This window comes from Passer domesticus, chromosome 9, assembly GCF_036417665.1.
Source record: "Passer domesticus isolate bPasDom1 chromosome 9, bPasDom1.hap1, whole genome shotgun sequence".
NCBI classification, from domain to species: Eukaryota; Metazoa; Chordata; class Aves; order Passeriformes; family Passeridae; genus Passer; species Passer domesticus.
The window spans coordinates 46,314,065-46,320,916 of record NC_087482.1 but is presented as its reverse complement, the minus strand read 5'-3'; the positions used below and the strand labels follow the sequence as shown (position 1 = coordinate 46,320,916).

Sequence of the window (6,852 nt, the reverse complement as noted above, 5' to 3'; positions counted from 1 at the left end):
ATGGCAATAATTGTGTTCTTGATCTTTGCTTATTTTGTCAAGGGTGGACATGATGTTATCTGCCTTTTTAGAAAGACCTGAATAAGCTATATGTATTAGTATTAGGAATTAAAAGCCTCTTGAATCTGCTACTTACCTGAGCCATGAAAGTGGAGCTGCCAAGTTGCTCTCATAATTATCAAAAAGTTAGATTTTGTATGGAAATAAGAGCCAAAGTGAATAAGAATTCATTTGCAAAGGAAGGAAAGATTACAAACTTGTTTTCTAACACCTGCTCTCCACTTCGGCAGTACAATAAAGCAAGGCATAGTTAATGCACTTTTCCCCAAAATTATTAATGCACTCAGGGGAATATGATCAGCTGAGGCTTTGGAGATCACACTGCCACTTGCCCAATTATACCTAATGACAACATATCGTTCCAGCAAAATGTGTCTATTCTTTGGTAGGTTACATTTCCTCCCAGCCTTTTACTTATTGATCCAGTAGTACCTCATGCAGAACAAACTTCTTTGTGGGCAAGTCACATTTATGAGAACAGAAAAATCTTTTATGTTACATTTTTAACATCTGACTGAGTCAGTGAGAGGAAAAGCTTCCTATATGGAGCATGACAAATTGTTGTGATTCTTGTAAAGCAAAGCAATAAGCAGATCTGCATTACATATTTTGTCGTCATCATTGCTGTTGTTAGGGTGTTTTTTTTGTTTGTTTGGGTTTTTTTGTTTGTTTTTTTTTCTTTGTTGTTGTTGTTTTGTTTTGCTGGTTTTGTTATTTGGTTGGTTGGTTTGCTTTGGGTTTTTTTTGTTTGGTTGGTTAGTTTGCTTTGGGGTTTTTTTTGTTTGGGGTTTTGGTTTTGGTTTTTTGTTTTTTTTTTTTTGTGGAAGTGGAAGGGCTTGAAGAAAGCTGGTGAAATCATGTATCCCTGACTAAAACACTTAAAACATTTTTGTGTCTGCTGTGAGTGTTCATGACAAAAAGTACAAGCTGATGAATAAGGGAAGGGTTGAATTCTGATTGATCTTACAAATTGTCTCTCTAGTTACTGTTTTAATAGTTGTAAACTGCAACAAAAGAAGTAGTTTTTTCAAATGCAGACCCATATCAAGGTAGCTCACTACCATCATTCAGCACTTTCTAGGTGGATTACTGCTGTGGTCTTCAGGCCCTTTGGAGTTTAGTCTTTAAAATGTTCAACCTCGTCATTATTGCTGTCTTGCCTTCCAGCATTTCTCCTGAAGTTCTCTCTTGTATGCTGGCCTCCTTCCTGTAAGAACCTCCCATCTTGCTCTCACAAAGGTTCTTACCAGTAAATTGAGCTGGGGGAGTATGCATGGGCTTTGTATTTCCCTTATGAAGCCTGAAAGCACTGAGTCTGAGAAATGCAGCTGAGTGCACTGGTCACTGCTTGAATTCATTTTGTCTCCCCTACAGCCTTCATTTTCTGTATGCATCCTCAGAAAGACGGTAAACCTGGCAGTTTTTACTTACAGGAAAACATATTTTTCTCTCCCAGTGTATGAGAACTGGGAGTTTATCATTCAATGTCACAAAGAGAGAAACTCATTATGCCCCCAAATCATTCTTCCCAAGCTCAGTATTGATCCTTCGTTCTTAAGTAAACCCTGCAGTTAATCATAATCATTCTGAGACATTTCATTCCCGTGAGCGGATCAATAATGTCTTTGATGGCGTCCTGCAGTGTTTTCCTGTCATTCCTCAGGACCTCTCTGTCACCTACTGTTCTTCCAGATCCCAGTGCAATAACCTGCTGCAGTGGTGAGAATGCTGTCAGTCCCTTCCTACTCATGTAGGACTCAGCCAGGAGCACATGGATGAGGCCTCGGACGAGAGTGTTTATAATCAATGTCCATGTGAACGCCACACTTTGACTCACACTGAGGCTGGGAGATTTCCCCCTCCATGTCAGATTAGTCAGACCTAATGCCCACAGGATGATTGTCATGAGCCTGCCTTTGGGCAGAAATACAGAAAAATATCCAAGTTGCTGTTCTCATCCAGAGGCTCAGAGTAAACCTGCCAGAGAGCAGTGAGTCCAGGGACTCACTGAGGGATGGAGAACCAGGAGGTGAGTGGCCACAAGGCAGGTGGGGCAGGAGCCTCCTAGTGTGGCACACCTGTGTGCAGGGCACAGGGCAGCACTGGCGATGGCAGCCAGAGCCAACCAGAGCATCGGGGCAGTTTGTGGTGACAAGGTCCAGCGAGGACATCAGTCCATGGGTCAGGATCAGGTCTAGTGACAGTAACCAGGGTTACATGGTCAAGTCATTGTCAGGCAGGTCCATGGAGTCAAGACAGGTGGTCTAGGCTTGGTAGACCTGGCCACAGCCTCTGGGCCTCTCCTGTTGATCCTGCTCAGGAGGAGGGGGAGGCCTTTGGAGGCCGCTGCCTTGACAGCTGTGCTATGGTGTTTGGCTCCTGGCTCTCTATTGAGTAGTCAGCCCTTGCTGTGCCCTTTTTTTACCTTTTCTCTCCTCCCATTGTAAAACATGCAGCTTAGGGATGGGAAGAAATCTGAGCAGACAATTTTAAAAATGGAGTTGCGAAAGAGAATAGTGCTGTGTCACCTGCTTACCCAGAGTTAGATGTGCTAATCTTAAATAATTTCTGAATCTTTCTGATAGACAAGGCTGGTTGCATGTTTGTTACACAGAAGCCTTGGTCATTCAAAAATTGTCAAACAAGGGTGTGGGCTTTCTGTGGGGCTTAAGTTTCTCAGGGATGTAGTTTCTTCTTTCTATACTACTTTGGTGACACAAATCCCATTGTGTTCAGATGTAGTTATAGAGAAAACAACAATATGTGCTACAAGTTCCTGTAAGATCTAGTATACCTGTATCCTCATGAAAACTTTTGAGTGCTGATGCCTCCCACCAACTTCAATGGTTTTATTCCACTTACACACCTGGAGAGTAAGAAATATTTGTATTTGCCTTAGAAGTGTAAACACATAAGTCTGTAATGGTATTGCAGTAAAAAGCTTTATACAAAATATAATAAAAATTTTAAAAGGCACTTTGCCCCATACTCTCTTAGTCCTCTTCACCTGAAAGCAAAGCTGCGTTCTTAGATCATAGCTGGGAACCTTCAAGACATAGGCCACAATAAGATTTTGTTCTGAGGGATGTCAGGGGGGAATTTGCTCTCTTTACTGCATTATAGGCCAACAGTCTTCCTATGGTTGTAACATACCTCTACTAAACTCAGAGGAAAAATGTTAAGGTACGCTTTAAAATGATTGTAAGTGAATTTCTAGTAGATTACTTGCCTGCAAGTCAAGAACTGAGCTTGGCCCAGCATGCTCCCACACTTTGTTCTTATGATGTGATTTTACTCCAAGGTTAATTCCACACTGGTTAGTTAACTGAAGTATATCAAAAGTAATTTTAGGTTAATGCACTGGGATTGAACTACATAATATTGCATAGCCTTTTTGCAGCAGTCTGAATAGAAGATAGCTAAGGGCTCTAAAATATGGTGCATATCTAGATGCTGTAAACTGACCAAGGTTCAAAGTGGGACGGACGGACATATTTTAAAATTTGTAGAATTTAATTTTAATCCTGGATTTAAATATCCCAAATTCAGATGTTGTCATCCAGATCTCAAGTCAATTACCTGAATTCATCATAAAGCCCAGCATCAGTTGTTCACCTCGGGCTACCCCTCAGTTCCCTGATATTCTGTACTTCAGGGCACACAGTACATAATGCAGTTCTTCAGACACTCTTACTCTCTTGTTCTCTCTCCTATACAGTTAAAATGGAAGACAGAGAAGAAGTGGAAAACAAGGATCTCCTGCATTCTTGCATTTCTTTTTTTCCCAGCCAGATTTGTGCTTCTAGGCAGACTGTGAAATTCAGGTCACACAGTACCGCCAAAGCTGAGTCTATCCCAGAAGTCTGTTGAAAATGGAGAGAATATGCTTTGTACAAGTCTGTCCTTCACAGTCTGTTCCCTGAACCAGTTCATTTGGCCTGAATAACTCAAAGGCCTGCAGTTTCCACATTTCATTTGTAACCCAGAATTTTAGTGGATAGAAAGTTCTTAGGTATTTCAACTGCAGTTTGCAAAAAACTTTGTAAGGAAAAAATGCAGAAATGTATTTGTGAATTTATAATAGGTTTGATTATTGATTTCTAACTGACCTGAATCTATGTTTCCCAAATCCATCTTAGCACTACATTGGTTTGAATAAAACCCCACTTTTACTACCGCCCTCCCAACTTTGTAATTCAGTGTTACAAGGTTAGCTCCTTGTATAACCTCTCTACGGACATGAAGTGTGAGGCAGGACAGACATGTAGATGGCAAGAGCAGCTGCTGACGGGAGGTGCCAACAGGCAGTGAAGCTCTTGTGGTCCTTCCAAGGGTGAACACAGTGATGAGTGATGTAGTGCTGTTGGGTACTTTTACAGGATTCAGACTAATGAGTGGTGTGGTAACATTTGGTTAATTGTCAGTAGTGACAATCTAGCCGAGTACTGCATTAGAGGGCAGGATGAACTCCTAGGAACAGCAGCAGGAGCAGCACCTGCCCACTCCTTTCCATGGCAGAGGGACATCACTTGGCTATCCAGTCTGAGACACATGCTATGATTTATTTCACTTGCAGATCCAAGCCCACATAGGATCCTGAAGCCTCTGCTATGATTAAGTAGTGCTGTGTGCATTCCCCATTTGTCCAACAGTGACCTGCTACCAAAGGTTTCAGTAGTTCCGTACTTCCTCAGTTCAGGCATTCTTCCCTTTTTGTACAATGGAAGGATTAAACCATTTCTGTCTTGACTCTCAGAGATCAACAAAGTTTGAGTTTTAAGGTTTTCTACAGAAAATAAAACTCGTGTTGAGTTGAAGTGCAGGTTATGGGTCAGTAAACAGTAAAGGGCCAGTATGAAAGTCTAGCCCGGACAATGGATATGAAACGGGTGTTTCAGCCCTAAGGTGAGTGTGCCCTGTCCCTGGAGCTATCGGTATGTGCGGTCTGCCCGAGTGTGCATCCATAACACCTACTGCCGGTGCCGCTCAGTCGCACTTTGGTCCCAGCTCGGTCCCAGCTCAGTCCCAGCTCAGCCCCAGCCTGTTCCTAGCTCGGTCCCAGCTCGGTCCCAGCCCGATCCCAGCCCGGTCCCAGCTCGGTCCCAGCCCGGTCCCAGCCTGTTCCTAGCTCGGTCCCAGCCCGGTCCCAGCCTGTTCCTAGCTCGGTCCCAGCTCGGTCCCAGCCCGGTCCCAGCTCGGTCCCAGCTCGGTCCCAGCCTGTTCCTAGCTCGGTCCCAGCCCGGTCCCAGCTCCGCTCACCTGGCTGGGGCGCTGCTGCCCCCTGCCGGACGGACCTGCCACCGCGGGGTGCGGGGCTGCACCCGGCGTGTCCCCCGTGTCCCTGAGTGCCCCTGGCCCTGTGTCTCTGTGTCCCCCATGTCCCTGTGTCCCCCGTGTCCCTGAGTGCCCCTGGCCCTGTGTCTCTGTGTCCCCCATGTCCCTGTGTCCCCCGCGTCCCTGAGTGCCCCGTGGCCCTGTGTCTCTGTGTCCCCCATGTCCCTGTGTCTCTGTGTCCCCCGTGTCCCCCATGTCCCTGAGTGCCCCGTGTCCCTGTGTCCCCCGTGTCCCTCGGGCCCTGTGCTCAGCCCACGCGAGCGCAGCCGACACGCTGTGACATGCCTGCCCTCGGGTCTGGCTGCTGGGCACTCCCCGGGGTCATGCCCTGCGAGGTGTGGGGGCCCGTGGGCAGCCGTGGGGTGCATGGCCGCTGACGTGAGCGAGCCCCGGTGCTGCGAGGTGCCGCCAGTGCCGGGTACAAGCAGGAGATTGCACAGGGTCAGTTTAAGCTCGCGCTGTGCAGCAGTGTGCCTCACCAACGGGAAGAGCTGTCCAGGGTTTCATTGCAGCGCTCCGCACGGCACCGGGAACCCAGGGCAACCCAGGCACACAACACGGACACGCGCTGCTGTGTGCAGAGAGGTCGTGCAGATCAGCTGTGGGGCCCTGGTGCTCCTTGCTGATGTTGAGCATTATGCTGGGCTGGACGGGTGCCCTCTGAGCATCGGGTGCCCTGTGCCTGGACACTTGGGAAATGTGTTTTTAATACAGCACCTCCATCTGCAGTGGGGGTTAATCACATTTATCCAGCTCAAGAGCAATGATATGAGGCTTTCTTGGAAATGGCACATGGAAGAGACTAAATTTTTATTACTATTTGCATTAATTGCTTTTCTTTTATTAACTTCTTTGGCTGCATTGGAGCAGTTACAACAGAGAGAGCATCTTGCCAATGGAAGTGTATTTTTCATTGTATTATTGCATTACACCATTATCTAGAGAGTACAGTACATCCTTCAAAGTTATAATGAGCCATCATTTCTTTGAAGGCTCTCTAGGATTTCTGGACCACGAGAGCAAAGCTACAGCAATTTAGTCATGGGAGCCAGAAAATCAGGTGACAGCCCCTTTAACGCTCAGCTGGGAATACGCTATTGATCTGAGATATCTCAGGCTGGACAGTCTGCTGTGGTGGAATTCACGGATTTTACCTTTTAAGGACGTTTCAAGCCATAGTAACTATTCAGAGCTAACCCTGGCATGACCGTCCTTTCCTGCTGCTTCGACACGGAGGTCGGAGCCGAGGGTGTGTGGCAGGGGGAGGTGGGCTTTCCCCGCTCTTTGGAAGGCTGTGCTTCACTCAGCGCTGAGGGGGCCGTGACTCACCTGAGCGGGCTCACACCCGAGCGGGGCCGGGGTCGCAAGGCCAGGAGCCACACGAGGGGCCGGCCCAGCGGCGAGGGGCTGCGGGAGACGGAGGAGGTGAGGAGAGACGAACTGGGTCTGGATTGCGAG

The 6,852-nt window shown here is 46.9% G+C and overlaps 1 long non-coding RNA gene across 2 annotated transcripts in view; it reads left to right on the top strand.

Annotated features, from left to right (window-relative positions):
- LOC135308271 (uncharacterized) overlaps nucleotides 1-4,809 on the top strand; it is a 32,054-nt gene extending 27,245 nt beyond the window's left edge. The window contains exons 6-7 of one of the 2 annotated variants that reach the window (XR_010368791.1): nucleotides 1,753-2,089; nucleotides 3,779-4,809. This is a non-coding gene — a long non-coding RNA (uncharacterized LOC135308271). The remainder of the gene's footprint in view (nucleotides 1-1,752; nucleotides 2,090-3,778) is intronic. The other variant, XR_010368792.1, reaches the window with a different exon arrangement.
- Nucleotides 4,810-6,852: the final 2,043 nt, after the last annotated feature.